The sequence below is a fragment of the Antechinus flavipes genome, chromosome 5, assembly GCF_016432865.1.
Source record: "Antechinus flavipes isolate AdamAnt ecotype Samford, QLD, Australia chromosome 5, AdamAnt_v2, whole genome shotgun sequence".
NCBI lineage: Eukaryota > Metazoa > Chordata > Mammalia > Dasyuromorphia > Dasyuridae > Antechinus > Antechinus flavipes.
In genome coordinates this window covers 229,101,868-229,118,719 of record NC_067402.1, presented here as the reverse complement: position 1 = coordinate 229,118,719, position 16,852 = coordinate 229,101,868, and positions in this window count along the sequence as shown.

The window sequence follows — 16,852 nt, the reverse complement described above, 5'->3', positions numbered from 1 at the left end:
AAGTTGGCTTCCTCTACATGGATGGCAAAGACTCTTCTCAGACTCCAGTGATACAGAGATAACATGAGATAAGGTACATTACAGTCACATAAAACAGCAGCCTGCCCAGGTGTTTTTGAGATGACTGGCAAACTGAGTCTTTGTTCCAATAAGAACTTCTTTAAAACAGCTTCATTGTCAAGGCCCAAGAATTGCCAAATGAATTAGGGGATAAAGAATCTTACTTGGCAAGAAGATCTTATACTTTTTTGGAACTTTCTTTTGTAGTAGGGCATGTAAATGCACTGAATCAGTTTAATTTATCCTTATTTGACCTGTACTCTTTCTAGGTTATTTTGAAAATATCTCTTTAATGTCTTTTCCTTCTGTTGCGGTTGATAAAGGAGTAAAACACCTACTAACATCCCTAGCAAGAGAGTATGTTACCTCAAAGTTAGAATTTAATTGACTCTGGCCCCTATTCCCGAGAGATTCTCTGATCTTTCATGTCCTGTGCACAGCTCCAGAGAATTTTCTCAGTGGACATTCAAATTAAAGCAAATAAACCTGCCTCTCCAGTTTCTTCTACCTCCTATACCTTGCCTAATATTGCTCTTGAAAATGACTGAAGTCATTGGTAGAGAAGTACCCTTTGTACTTCTGATGCCACAAAACCCATAGCAAAGTTATAAGGAGAAAGGAAATCATCCCTGCCCCCATACACTTTTGCTGCTTTTGTTAAAAGTTCATTCAGGTTCTCACCAGTCAGTAGATAAAACCTATACTCTGATATCCCAGCTTCTTGTAGGTATGGAATGTTGCCTACCCCATCAGATGCAGTTACTCTACCTTGTTACAAGGTAGGGGAGGGTCACAAAATATATCTGGAAATTACACTGATGTTAAAGTAGGACACCAATAAAATTGACCAAAAAATGTGAATTTTTTAGGTTTGACTTCTACTGCCAGATGTATAAATAACCCAGAACTAAGGCCCCAAAGAAATTAGCTTTTGAGTTAGTTTTAATAAAATTAATAATCTAACCCCCAGATCCTCTTGGGACTTTCACAAGATTTCTAATGCTCATATCTTTGATTCAAACTGTCGAATATATTTGTGGTATCCCAAATACAGAAGAATTAATAGACACCAAAGACAATAGATTTCTGGCTATAACTCAACTATCCTCACTCTACCTTCATCCCCTATGATAGGGACAAAAAGGGTTTTGTTAAGATAGTCAGCATGATCTCATACCAATCAATCAGTCAACTAAACAACACAAGTACAATCAAGCATTTATAATGTGGTAGGCACTGTGATACAAAGAAAAAGCAAAAATAGTTCCTGCCTTCAAGGAACTTACATTCTGATAGAGACAATCTATATAAATTCTCTTTAAATTTTATTTTTTGTTATCAAACTGTGCATACCCTTTGATTCAGCAGTGTTTCTGTTGAGCCTATTATGCCAAAGAGATCTTAAAGGAACCATATGTGCAAAAATGTTTGTGACAGCCATTTTTGTAGTGGCAAGAAACTGGAAACTGAGTGTATGCCCATCAGGTGGAGAATGGCTGAATAAGTTATGGTATATAAATGTTATGGAATATTATTGTTCTATAAGAAATGATCAGGAAGATGATTTTAGAGAGGCCTGGAGAAACTTACATAAACTGATGCTAAGTGAAATAAGCAGAACCAGATCATGGTACACAGCAACATCAGTATGACTCTTTCCAACAATGATATGACTGATGCCAGTTCAATGATCTTGTGATGAAGAGAGCCATCTATGCCCAGAGAGGGGACTGTGGGAACTGAATGCAGATCACAATATAACATTCTCACTCTATTTGATGTTGTTCGCTTGCATTTTCTTTTCTTAACTCATTTTCTTTCCTTTTTGATCTGATTTTCTTGTGCAGCAAGAGGATTGTATAAATATGTTTACACATATTGAATTTAATATATATTTTAACATGTATAACATATATTGGATTGTTTGCCATCTAGGCAAGGGAATGGGGAAAATCTGAAACACAAGGCTGTCTAAGGGTCAATGTTAAAAAATCATCTGTGCATTTGTTTTGAAAATAAAAGCTTTAAAAAATAATAATAATAATAATTTATTTTTGTATTTAACATTTTATTTTTCCCCAGTTACATGCAAAACAATTTTTAACATTTGTCCTTAAAACTTTGAATTCAAGATTCTCTCCCTTCCTCCTCAATTCATTGTTGAGTTGTGTATAACTACATTGTGAAGTTATACAAAATACTTCCATAAAAGTCACGTTGTGAAAGAAAACGTAGATTCCTACCCCCCCCCAAAAAAAAAAACACTCAAGAAAAATAAAGTGCAAAAAAAAAAAAAAGCCTAAATCTGAATTCAGATACAATCAGTCCTTTATCTAGATATAGACAATATTCCTCATCACAAGTCCTTCAGAGTTGTCTTGGCTCACTGTGTTCCTGAGAAAAGCAAAGTCATTCACAGCTTATCATCTTACGGTATTGCTGTTACTTTGTATACAACACAGTTCACTTTGATGAGCTCATGGGAATCTCTCCAGGCTTTTCTGAGAGCACAACAGTATTCCATCATAATCACATCCTACAATTTATTCAGCTATTCCTCAATTGATGGGCATCTCCTCAATTTCCAATTCTTTCCATTGAGAAAAGAGTTGCTATAAATACCTTTGTACATATAAATTCTTTCCTCCTTCTTAAAAAAAAAATTCTCTTTTAGGATACATGCCTAGTAGTGGTATTGTTAGGTCAAAGAGTATCATTTTATAGTTCTTTGAGTATAGTTCCCTACAGAATAGTTGAATCAGTACACAATTTTAGCAACAATGCATTAATGTCTCATTTTTCTCATATTCCCTCCAACATTTGTCATTTCCTTTTCTGTCCTATTAGCTAATTCCATACCTATTGAATAGGGTAGTGCTTCAGAATTGTCTTAATTTGCATTTCTCTAATCAATAATGAGTCACAATAGTTTTTAAAATATGACTATAAATGACTTGATTACTTCATCTGAAAACTGTTCATATCTTTTGATCATTTATCAATTGGGGAATGGCTCCTATTTTTTATACATTTGACTCAGTTCTCTATACATTTGAGAAATGAAGCCTTTATTGGAGAAAATGCCTTCAAAATTATTTTCACAATTACTATTGCTAACTGAATTTCCCCTCATTTTCCATTTCAGATAAAAGTGAAGTTCATCTAATAACCATCCCTTCTCATTATGAGAAGTAGCAAGTTCTACTCCTTCCTCCTTCTTAAACGAATATACCTTCTACTCTTCTTCTTTTCCCTCTTAAAACCCTTAGAACAAAACCAATCCATTCTTAGGACCTTGTTAATTTATTTGGTTTTTTAGTTAACTCCTCCAATGCTCTTTGAAGTCATTAGCATTATATCATTATATATAGCCCTCTCCAATTTCACAAATAAGTTTTTCTTCACTCTGTTTGTATTTCAAAGTTCCTAATCATCTCTTGTCTTTTCATCAGGAATGCTTAAAAGTCTTCTATTTCATTCAAGACCAATTTTTCTCCCTGAAGAATTATTCTCAGCATTATAAGGTGATTTATTCTTGGTTATAACCCTCTATTTCTTGTCTTTTGGAATGTCATATTTCAAGATTTCCTCTCATTTAAATTGAAGCCACCAGGTCTTTTGTGATCCCAACAGCAGTTTCTTGCTTAACTGCATACCAAGGTTTCAGAGTCCAGAATGCTAACCATTACACCATGTAGCTGAGACGCAACAAAATATGGATTGATTCTCTGCTGCTTGTGCTAATTTTGACCTAACAATCAACACCAAAAAAATACAGATCCTCCATCAGCCAGAACCACACTTTCCATATGTAGAACCATTTGTAATAGCTAATGGTAAAGTTTTGAATGCTGTGGCTAAGTTCTTTTACCTGTTTAGGGGACAGGTACTCTAACATAGTGGTGTCACTTTGGTCCTCTTCAGGAACAAAGGATAACAACCAGTTCCTTGATATTCAAACTGCTTCTTTTTGTGGTTATGCAGTATACTTCCCAGGGATGTCCACATTGATAACCAGATTAGCACATGCATTGCTAGAACTGGCTCAGTGTTTGGGAGGCTTCAAAAATAAAGTATGGAAGAGGAGAGATATTAGATTGACTACCAAACTGAAGGTCTACAGAGCCGTGGTGCTGACCTCATTGTTGTATGTCTGTGAAACCTGGACAGTATACCAGTGCCATGCCAGGAAACTGAATCACTTCATTTGAATAGTCTTGAATGGGACTGATTGGATGAAGTATTTCTCAGTATTGAGTCACATGTTCCCTGTTCCCAGAGCTGGGACCTTGGGAAGGTCATTTGATCTCTGGAGAGATAAACTTTGAACCCTGAGATACAGGAAGTTGCAGGAAGTGACATGACCTGTGGGAGGCAGCCAATATTGGTGACCATTGGTCTATCCAATGAGGAATTAAAATCTCAAGTCTTTTGCTTTTAAACTCTGGACAAGTTGGAAGCTGGCCAGGTTCCAGGAGCACATGGCTCCTGGGTTGGGATGGCTCCCAGGTGTCTCCCTGCAGGGATTAAATAAATGCTTTCTCTTTGTACTTGATGATGTCTCTGATTAAGTAATTGGGAAGAGGGTCCCACACAGTCTTAAGATTTTGAAGATCACTGGGTAGGATAAGATGCCAGGCATTGAGATCCTTTCTCCAAGCAAACTACCAAGCATTCAAATTCTACTGCAGAGAGTGCAGCAATGGGCTAGCTACATTTTTGAATGCTAAATATATGCTTGCCAAAAAGATTATTTTATGGAGAACTCATACAGTGCAAGTACTCACAAAGTGGTCAAGAAAAAACAATACAAGGACATTCTCAAGGTCTCTTGAGAATTTTAGAGTTGATTACATGACATGGGAGACATTGGGACAAGATTGACCAGCATGGTGTCCCCTCATCAGACAAGGTGCTGTGTTCTGTGAGCAAAACAGAATTAAATTAGCTCATAAGAAACTTTCATATGGTCACAAACAAACAAACAAAAACAATTCTTGCCCTCTAGAAGTTCATAGCCTAATGTACAAATAAGACATCTAAATGTGTTTAGATAAGGATACATTGAAGGTAAACTCAGAGGCAAGGCAGTAATAGTGAGATTGATCAGGAAAACCTTATAGAAGTGAGGATTTTAGCTGAGACTTGAAGGAAGCCAGAGAAACCAGATGGTAGAGATGAGGAGGGAAAATGTTCAACATGGGGTATAGCCAGTGAAAATGCAGAAAGCTGAGAGAGGAAAAATCTTGTGTAAAGAACATGAAGAAGATTAATATCACTGTAGGCATATGAAGACTAAAAAGATAAAAAGGAGCAGCAGTTAAATGGCCCAGTGGATAGAACACCAGCCCTGAAATCAGGAGGACCTAACTTCAAATCTGGCCTCAAATATTTAACATTTACTAACTGTCATTCATTAGTCACTTAATTCCCAAATGCCTTGCAAAAATAAATAAATAAAAAGATAGAAAGGGCACAGGTTATAAAAGGCTTTAAACACAAAACAGAGAATTTAGATTTGATCCTAAATTAATTGGAAGCCTCTAGAGTTTGCTAAAAGATGGAGGGAAAGAGGCCTTCACTTTAGAAGATTTGCTGACTAAGTGGAAAGTGGACTGGAGTGGAGAAAGATTGAGGGCAGAAAGACCAACCAGTAGGCCATTGTACAATAGTCTAGATGTAAGCTAATGAGGGCCTATACAAAGTAGTAGCAACATCTGATAAATACAAATTATTGATACATATATAATTTCAGAACTCTTAAAAATAGATTTGAAAGTTATTCTGACAAAAACTCACACAATATTAATGACATACAGGGTCCATCAATCAAAAGTAGTTATAGAAAGATGAACATTTTCTTGCCAAGAAAGAAAAAGAGAACAGATTTTCAGAATTTAATGATAAAATGGGCTAAAGATCTAGAGAAATACTTTTAGGACAAGCAGACATCATTTCATCAAGCAATAATAAAAATACATACTACTGGATAACCCTGAGTAGTTTGCTTCTCAATGGAATATACAAAATGACCAAGATTCATGAATGGAATTAAAAGTTTTCATGAGTAATATTCAAATGAACTTGGTCAACAAGTTGTTAAGAAAGTATTGAATAAATGACTGAGTCATACAGATTTGTTTAATGAAATGGAGGCATTTATGATGTCAATTCAGGCCTAGGTCACAAAAACCTACTGGTGGTTACTACAGAGTGATTAGCATTCAGGAACCTGGACTTAGAGATCAATAACGATAGTTATATAAAGATAGTCCAAGAAAGTCATAACAACTCCTTTACTGAAGGCTGCAACAAATGTGGCACTTACCAAATACATTGCAAGACATAATGTGGTGACTAAAATGATATATTAGAAGTTGACTATCTTTCATAAGCTGATAGGTTAGGTTTAAATCCTACTAGTAATAATACAAACTTCAAGATATCTTTGAGAACTTGAATACTAGTGGAATCACATCATTATCCAGCATAAACTGTTGCCTACAATCACTTAAATATTGTATTAGTCTATAAAAACAAGAACATTTCAAAAGATTCTGTTATACACATCCAGCCATTCTGGAGAGCAATTTGGAACTATGCTCAAAAAAACTGTGCATACCCTTTGATCCAGCAGTGTTTCTACTGGGCTTATACTAAAGAGATACTAAAGAAAGGAAAGGGACCTGTATGTGCCAAAATGTTTGTGGCAGCCCTGTTTGTAGTGGCTAGAAGCTGGAAAATGAATGGATGCCCATCAATTGGAGAATGGTTAAGTAAATTGTGGTATATGAATGTTATGGAATATTATTGTTCTGTAAGGAATGACCAGCAGGATGAATACAGAGAGGCTTGGAGAGACTTACATGAACTGATGCTAAGTGAACCGAGCAGAATCAGGAGATCATTATATACCTCAACAACGATACTGTTTGAGGATGTATTCTGATGGAAGTGGATCTCTTCGATAAAGAGAGCTTTAATTGATCAAAGATGGACAGAAGCAGCTACACCCAAAGAAAGAACCCTGGGAAATGAATATAAACTGCTTGCATTTTTGTTTTTCTTCCCGGGTTATTTATACCTTCTGAATTCAATTCTCCCTGTGCAACAAGAGAACTGTTTGGTTCTGCACAAATATATTGTATCTAGGATATACTGTAACCTATTCACCATGTAAAGGACTGCTTGCCATCTGGGGGAGGGGGTGGAGGGAGGGAGGGGAAAAATCGGAACAGAAGTGAATGCGAGGGATAATGCTGTAAAAAATTACCCTGGCATGGGTTCTATCAATAAAAAGTTATTTAAAAAAAAGATTCTGTTATATACATTCTCATAACCTCCAAGCTTGGTGGAATTTTTTTTAAAATGTATAATAATAATAATAGTTAGCATTTATATAACACTTTAAGGTTTACAAAGTATTTTACAAATATTATTTTATTTTTATCTTCACAACTAGCTTGGGAGGTACTATTATTATGACCATTTTACATATGAGAAAAACTAAGCAGATAGAAGTTAAGTGATTTTACTTAGGTTCACACAAAATTTGAAACCAGCCCCTTTTCCCATTGCATCACCTATGCCTGTGTCTCTATAGATAGAACACATTTTAAACAACATTGGAAATACAATAAATACAAGGAAAAGCAAGACAGTTTGTGCCCTCAGGGAGCCTATATTCTAATAGGGGAAAATAATATATAAAAAGGAGCTGAAAAGGGAGGTGGGAACCAGCAGAATTAAAGATATTGTAGAATTAATTAGATGGGAACACACATAATCCTGATTGTTCTATCTACTAGTGGATTGTTTCAAGATATTTTTGGTGAGCCCACAAAAGATAAATTTATGTCCTCCAATCAATTACAAAGTGGAGTTAGGTATGATAGTCCATTATATGGTATTCACTTATATGATAGTTCATTCAACATTAAATATAAAAGAATAACAGCAGGATTGCAATTTATTCTGGGACAGTTTTTATCTGAAATCCATCAAAGATAAGAAGAATGAGAAAATAATCAAACCAAATAATGACTCAATCCATCACAGATAGAAATTAATATATCAGTAGCATCTCCAACCATGAAAAGAATCACAGAAGCCAGACCAAGCCTTTGGCTAATAAAAAAAGCACCACACCATAAATGGGGATTATTTTTCAGATATGGGTTAGGCTTACTGATCACTGAAGTCTCTCCAAATTCCAGAACACTGATTCTGTGATCCAAATATAGTGCTTCTAGGAAAATTAATCTGGCATCCATGTAGAATGAATTGGAGGAAAGAAAACCTGAAAGCAATGGACTGGTTTGAAAGCTATTGCAACAGTTCAGGCAAAATGTGATGAAGACATGAACTAGAAACAGTGAGAAAATGAAAAGAAAGGGACAGACTTCAGAGGAACTCTGGAGAAAAAGGTAAATATGACTCAACAATAACTTGTCATTTATAGAATCCCTTAAATTGTATAAAGTGCTTTCCATACATTATTTCAATTGAACTCTAGAAATTCCTTGATTACAAGGACTATAGGTACTACAGCTATCCTTTCATAGGTTTATAGATCAGGAAATCACTTTAAAGGTCCTCTAGTCCAGCCTGATAAACAGAGAAGGAAAGTCTCTGCACATTGTGAGTTATGCAAGGTCACACAGCTAATAAACAACAGAAATACATTTGAACCTATCTAACTCCAGAGCAAGTGTTCTTTCCACTGCAACATGCTAATCAATAAGATTGGTTTAAAAGGGGAGAAAATAAATCTATTTTCCATAGAAGAGAGATTAAGTGATTTACCCATTGTCACTTAACAGTGACTTAATAGGAAGGACAATCAAATCCAAATCTTCCTGACTTTATCCACTTTACCACAAAGTCTCTGATCAGTGTGGAAACTGAAGAGGGGATTCAAAGATGACTCATCTATAAAATGAGGTTCTTATACTAGATGAACTCTATAGTATCCTCCAATTTTACATTCTGTCATTCAAATAGTTCTATGCTATTCCCCTCTGATAAAAAGGAGAATAGAGCCAAGTGGTGGTTCTGTGCCTTGTTCTATTTTACTGGTGAGAGAGAATGTTAACAGATACAATTTGAAATATTTTGATCTTGAGAAGTCCAGAGTACAGTAAGGAGTGCTGAAAAGTCCTGTCCAATAAGTATTTAGAAATGTGGGCTACGAAGACAAAGGTCTGAGCTGAAAATGCAGTTTACACTGCTTTACACTACACTTTACACTATACTTTACCTCAAGCTAAAGAGAAAATTGCAGAAAGTGAATTAAGAAACTTCATGGTGAGAGTAAAAGAGGAAAGTGTAAAAGATGGTTTGAAGTTTAACATCAGAAAAAAAAAGTTCTTAGCAACTGGTCCCATCACTTCCTAGCAAGCAGAGGGAGAAGAAATGGAAGCAGTGGCATATTTTATATTCTTGGGCTCAATGATCACTGCAGATAGAGACTGCAGCCATGAAATTAAAACACTTGTTCCTTGGAAGGAAAGCCATGGCAAATCTGGACTGTCTAATCCAAGCTATGAGTTTTCTAGTAGCAATTTATAGCTGTGTGAGGGTCAAAATATAAGGAAAGCTAAACACTTTTTAAATTGAATTGAATTGTAGTTCTAGAACAGATTTTGAGAGTCTCTCAAATAATTGCAAGGGCTTAAAGAAATTAATTCAGGCTATTTACTGGAAAGTCATGCTGAAACTGAAGCTTAAATAACTTGGTCACATAATGAGAATATGGAACTCATTGTAAAAGACCCTGATGTTGAGAAAGATTGAAGGTGAAAGAAAGAGAGAATGAGATGCATGGATAGCATCATGAAGACAATGAACATAGATTTGAACAGACTTCAAGAAACAGAAGGACCTGCCATGACATGGTCCATAGGATCACAAAGAGTTGGACACAATGAACAACAACAACAACAAGGAGAAAAAATGTATAGCAAAAAAACACTGAATTAATAATCAAAAGACATAGATTTTATCCTGATTATAGCAATAATTTGCTATGTAACTTCTTTGACCCTCGGTTTCCTCAATTTAAAAAAAAAAAAAAAGGACCAGGAAGAATTGTAGTAGATGATTGTTAAGATTCCATCTAAAATTATATTGTTCCACTCAATTTTCAGATGATGAAATTGAAACTATTACCACTCATATGAAAGAGTGTTCCAATCACTATTGATCAGAGAAATGCAAATTAAGACAACTCTGAGATACCACTACACACCTGTCAGATTGGCTAAGATGACAGGAAAAAATAATGATGAATGTTGGAGGGGATGCGGGAAAATTAGGACACTTATACATTGGTGGAGTTGTGAATGAATTCAACCACTCTGGAGAACAATATGGAATTATGCTCCAAAAGTTATCAAACTGTGCATACCCTTTGATCCAGCGGTGTTACTTATGGGCTTATATCCCAAAGAAATACTAAAGAAGGGAAAGGGATCTGTATGTGCCAAAATGTTTGTGGCAGCTCTGTTTGTAGTGGCTAGAAACTGGAAATTGAATGGATGCCCATCAATTGGAGAATGGCTGGGTAGATTGTGGTATATGAATGTTATGGAATATTATTGTTCTGTAAGAAATGACCAGCAGGAGGAATTCAGAGAGGCTTGGAGAGACTTACATGAACTGATGCTGAGTGAAATGAGCAGAACCAGGAGATCATTACACACTTCAACAACGATATTGTATGAGGATGTATTCTGATGGAAGTGGATTTCTTTGACAAAGAGACCTAACACAGTTTCAATTGATAAATGATGGACAGAAGCAGCTACATCCAAAGAAAGAACATTGGGAAATGAATGTGAACTATTTGCATTTTTTTCTTCCTGGGTTTTTTTTACCTTCTGAATCCAATTCTCCCTGTGCAACAAGAGAACTGTTCGGTTCTGCAAACATATATTGTATCTAGGATATACTGCAACATATTTAACATATATAGGACTGCTTGCCATCTGGAGGGAGGGAGGGAGGGGAAAAATCGGAACAGAAGCGAGTGCAAGGGATAATGCTGTAAAAAATTACCCTGGCATGGATTCTGTCAATAAAAAGTTATTATGAAATAAAAGAAAAGAAAAAGAAAAATAAATAAATAAATCATGACCTATTTTGACCTTTAAAAAAATAAATAAAATTATATTGTTTCAATAATCACAGGGTTTACTTGGTACTTAACTCGGTAAATGTACTATAAATGTGCTAAATTTGAATTTTGAGATTTTCAAATTCTTTGAAACTAAGCTCGGTTTTGAATGTCTCCTTAAAATAGTAGTATATCATTCTCACACCTTTACAGTGGATGGCAGCAAAATACTACTCTTTAATCTCTTGTCCAAAACCTGTGACTACTTTGTTCTCAGAAATTCTGAGCCACCTCTGAAACTCTGCCCACCTTCTTTTGCTCCTAAGGCTTCCCTAGGTTCTGAAGCCCCCAAATGCCCCAAAATGAAAGCACAAAAGCCCCAAATGAGGGGTTGACCTAATAATGAGGTCATCCATGGCCCATAACGATTTCCCATTCCCACCCCATCTGAGGACCCTAGACTCACATAGACCAGATTTGATCCTGGCACTGACCCCCAAAGAGTCAGTTTCTTACTTTGACCTTTGTCTAGAATTCTCTAAGAAAATCATAAAATAAAGCTTAGAGATTGTTGGTATCCAGGTTTATCCACATATGTGTTATAGGGTCTATAATTCCTATAATCAGATCCAATAAACTTTGGAAAGTGCCTGCTAAGTACTGAAGATACACTTAATAAAAAGAAATTGAGTACCTGCTCTCAACAAACTTACAGTCTAATGGCAGGAGAGAGACATACACTACAGGAGATAAGAAAATAGAGGGTAGGGAGACTGGTCCCTGACACAGGAATCTTGTCCTATGGGGTTAAAAACCAGGCAGAGAAGCAGATGCAAAATAAAGTGATAGTGCTATGGATTATAATTAGAACAAATTACTTCATGTAAAATATTGTCATTAGATACAAATCAGCCTTGATTATAACAATAATCATCATCATCATAATTAATTAATATGTTATATTATTTATTATATTAATATATAATTATAAATATGTTAATAATAATAATAAAACCTACCAAGAAGAGATAAGAAGACTTTATAGATGCCATGAACAGAGAAATGTAACGCATTCACATAATCCATTAAATTCCACCCAAAACATGAAGACACTGTGGAGGACTATTCAACAGAAAATCTGTCTTAGACCTATGTGAACAACTTGTGGCAATAGCAGGACTGCCATGATTCAGATCTCTTCCCTTCCATGGCATGTTTTAATCCTTCAACAGAAGAAAAATTCTCTTTCTTCTCTAAGAAGCATGAAATTGAACATATCTTCTCATCCAAGATTGGTGCCCAAATGCTGACATTTGGGAACTCCATCACTGCTTTGGTCACTACTGTATCTTGGCCGTGAAAAGGAGTTTTGATTCAATTTTCTAACCTCCTAGAAAAACAAACAAAAGCAGGAGAGGTCAAAAGTATAGGAATCTGAGTCTTTCAAATGTGTGAGTCACCATTTTTTGCTCCTGAAGTCGAGGTAGGAAGGGAGAATGGGGGATCATCTCTCATTTTTCTAATTCACTAAAGTATGGGAGTTAAAGCTCAGCAAAACAAAGGGGCAGAGACATTTCACTTTATAAAAGTGACCATAGAGAAAATGTAAGAGTCATTGTTTATTTGTGTCTGACTCTTTGGGACCCTATTTGGGGTTTTCTTAGAAAAGATACTAGAATGGTTCGCCATTTTCTTCTCTAGATCATTTTACAGAAGAGGAATTGAGACAGGTTTAAATGACTCGGGATCACATAGCAAATAAGTGCCACATAGTTTTGATTTCAGGAAGATGAATCTTCCTGATTCTCAGCCCAGTGCTCTATCAATTGCACCAACTAGCTACCCAAACGAGAATCGGTCCCTCCCTAATTCTGTCACTAATCCTGGGCTTCATTCTCTAGGGTCCAATAAGAGTTTCCCTGTATCTCATCAGCAAGGGGCTAAGATCACATGTTCACTTTCTATTGGAGGTGGCTCCAGACAAAGATCTATGACCTGTGATCTTTTGATATTAAGTGAACTCATCAAACTCAGGGATTCCCCTTAATATAAGAGAGGCTGGAAAGCTTTAGGGTTTCATCAGAGATTCCAGCTCCTAGTAGACCAGTCTTGAATTGGATATCAAAGGATATGAACAGCTAATTCTCAAAAGAAGAATCAGAAACTATTAACCATATGAACTAAGGAATATCCCAAATTACTACTAATAAGAGAAATATAAGTCAAAATCACTCTTGAGTTTTTATTTCACTACCAAAAAATTGTCAAAGATGACAAAGGACAGTCAATTTTAGAAGGGTGATAGAGAGATTGGCACTGTTACATTTGAAAATTAAGGTAAATGAGAGACAAGTTTCCAAACATGATCAATTAATTAATTCAGCTGACAGGAACCAATAAATTGGGTCAATGGCCTATCCAAGACTAAAGATTTTGAGTAAGGGCTGAAAAGATCTATTAAGCCTGATGTTTCCTTTCTGATTGGCCTGACACTATATCATTTGGATATCCAGTGGCAAAAGTAAGATAATCTTGATTGGTAGATATTTCAACGAGGAGGTGGGATGAGAGTCAGTTTGTTAAAAAAAAAAATGGGAATAGTTATGTGGCGCAGTGGATAGAATGTCAGGTGTGGAGTCAGAAAGACTAGAATTCAAATCTTGCCTCAGACATATACTATCTATGTGACTCTGGGCAAGTCACTTATCCCTGTTTGCTTCAGTTATCTCATTTATAAAATTAGCTGAAGAAGGAAATGAGTTGAAAACAAGTGAAGCCATGGATGGCCAGACCAAAGGACCACTGGGACTCTGGACCTTCAAGCTTTCTTAAGCAGCCATTCATTATACCATTTTAGAAAAGTAGTTCTTTACCTATAACCAGACCTTAGATGTTCTGACTGGTATTGAGTCATACTGTCATGTCAATACATACATGTCAATTCAGAGTTGCTTATTATAAGCTGGGTGATAGAAAGAGGTCCCTCTTAACAAGGTGAATATGGCATGAGGGGAGCTCTCTTATTAAATATTGTAATTCAATATTGTACTTGTTATTTCTTAGATGTTATTACTCTTTGTGACCAGGTTGCCAGAAACCAAAGATCTAGTGAGAATCTAGATCCCTGATTCCTCTTCAATGAACCATTCCATCCTGCTTAATGAACCAACCCACTACTGGCCAGAATGAAGCTCTTAAGGGGTATCCTGGTTTATGAATAGATCTGTCCATCAAAGAAACAGGTACACCTTACCTTCAGTGTCCATTAACTTGGTAATAGGAGTTACTCCAGAAGATGATAATCTAATAAAGCTCTCCCAGTGGGCCAAGCTGCTCATCTTAGAACTGGCATATGAGAAAGTCTTGAGGGACAGAACTGATAAGTTGTTACATCTCCCATAAACGATGTCAACTGATTGATGCCATCCTAGGACTCTGTCTCGGTCTTTTTCCTTTCAGTCCCATTCTTGTTTCATTCCTTGCATAGAGTTTCCCAGGTTTCCCAGTCCCTATCTTCTTAGGGAATTTCTTACACCTTAGGGAAATATCTTGTCACCTCAATTGACTCCCTTTTCCTGAGATGGCCTTCCAAATATAGACTAAAGGGATCATGGAGTAAAATTGTGAGGAGATGCTTTACTTTCTAATGATACAGGGAACATTAAATGGTTTCTATATAGCTATCTGGAATTTATCTGGAAGAGGAACCCTATAGCCTATTTATTACAATCCTGGTTTTCAGGAATTATGTGTTCCAGTCAGTTGTTTTTGTCAGTAAATATCTTCAATTTTTTCAATCTTTTGACTTTATTTCACTATTTCTTTTTTTTCTCATGGAATCACTGAATTCTGATTTTTTTTTTAAGCAGTACATTGTTTGAGTAAGGTTTCCCTCTTTCTGTTCTAAGGTATTCTCCTAATTTTCTTCCTTCTATAGTCCTTAAAAACTTTAATTTCATTCTTTCTCTTTTACATCTTGTCTTTTAATTATTCTTGTAGTCCCTGTGGCCTGGACATTTTTACTCTGAATCTTTGACCCTACTTGTGGTCTATTCTATTTGTCTAGATTTGTTCTTGCAGTAAACACTATTATAATACATATTTTTTATTCTGAAATTATGCCCACACATGTGCACAGACAGCACTTGCATTTGTACATCAGAACATAAAACAGATTGCATATGAAGTTTTGAATCTTCTCATTTCATACTACTTGGGTTTTTTAAAAGTATATCACAAATTCTATGTTACTTTAAAAACTGTTCTTGCTTAAAACCTAGAAAGTCCTCCATGAGCTTAAGCAAAGTGAAATGTACTGTAGTCAAAGTAATAGCAAGAATAATTTTGCTATTCTCAGCCATAAATACTCTGAAGGATTTATGCTGAAAAATGCTATCTATATCCACAGAAAGAAATGCTTGTGTCTGAATACAGATTGAAACTTACACTTTTTTTTTCACTTTATTTTTCTTGAGGATTTTTTTGGGAGTGAGGAAGATAACTTCACATGTGTCTTCTTTTTTTTTTTTGTATTTTTGTTTTTTGTTTTTTGTTTAATAGCTTTTTATTTACAAGTTATATGTATGGGTAATTTTACAGCATTGACAATTGCCAAACCTTTTGTTCCAATTTTTCCCCTCCTCCCCACCTCCTCCCCTAGATGGCAGGATGACCAGTAGATGTTAAATATATTAAAGTATAAATTAGATACACAATAAGTATACATGACCAAACCAGTATTTTGCTGTACAAAAAGAATCGGACTCTGAAATATTGTACAATTAGCCTGTGAAGGAAATCCAAAATACAGGCAGGCAAGAATATAGGGATTGGGAATTCAATGTAATGGTTCTTAGTCATCTCCCATAGTTCTTTCACTGGGTATAGCTGGTTCAGTTCATTACTCCTCCATTGGAACTGATTTAGTTCATCTCATTGCTAAAGATGGCCAGGTCCATCAGAATTGATCATCATCATGTGATATTGTTGTTGAATCACATGTGTCTTCTTAAAGGGGAAGAAGGCAGAGAATCTGAAACTCAAAGTTTTAAAAATAAATATAAAAATTTGATTTACCTGTAACTGGGGAAAATAAAAATATTACATATAAAGATTTTTTAATTATCGTTTTTGTCTGTTACTCCTAATTGTCATGGAATTTCTGCATGATATTTAATGTTCTATTTACTCATATTTTCCCTGCCATAACTCATGCTGACAAAATTCAGGCTCATTTACTAGAGCTTCCTTTGACTTTCCTAGTTTGACTTCTATTCCCTCTATGTTCCTCAGTACAGCTGAATTTGAGCTATCTTTTTATCCTTTTCTTTAGTCTTGGACTAGATAAAGGAGCTTACCCCTCTTTCTTTGACTTTATTGTTGTTCTATTTGTAATTCTCTATAAATAATTTCTGTGGATTTGGTGAAAGATCTAGGCTCCTCTACATATCTTCCCATTTTCATATTAACTAGAATTATGAAATTGTTCACATTATGCATGAGGTGATATTTCAGGGGCAAAGATCAAGAAGATGGGGCCTTTGTTATTTTGTTGTTCTTCCAATGAGGCAATGGTTAGAGGGGGTGAGGGAGCAGTCCTGCAAAGAGGAAAGGCCATGTTTGTCTGTCTTTTAGGCTCCATCTGGCTGATTTGGCGTGCTGCAGTATCAGATGAGC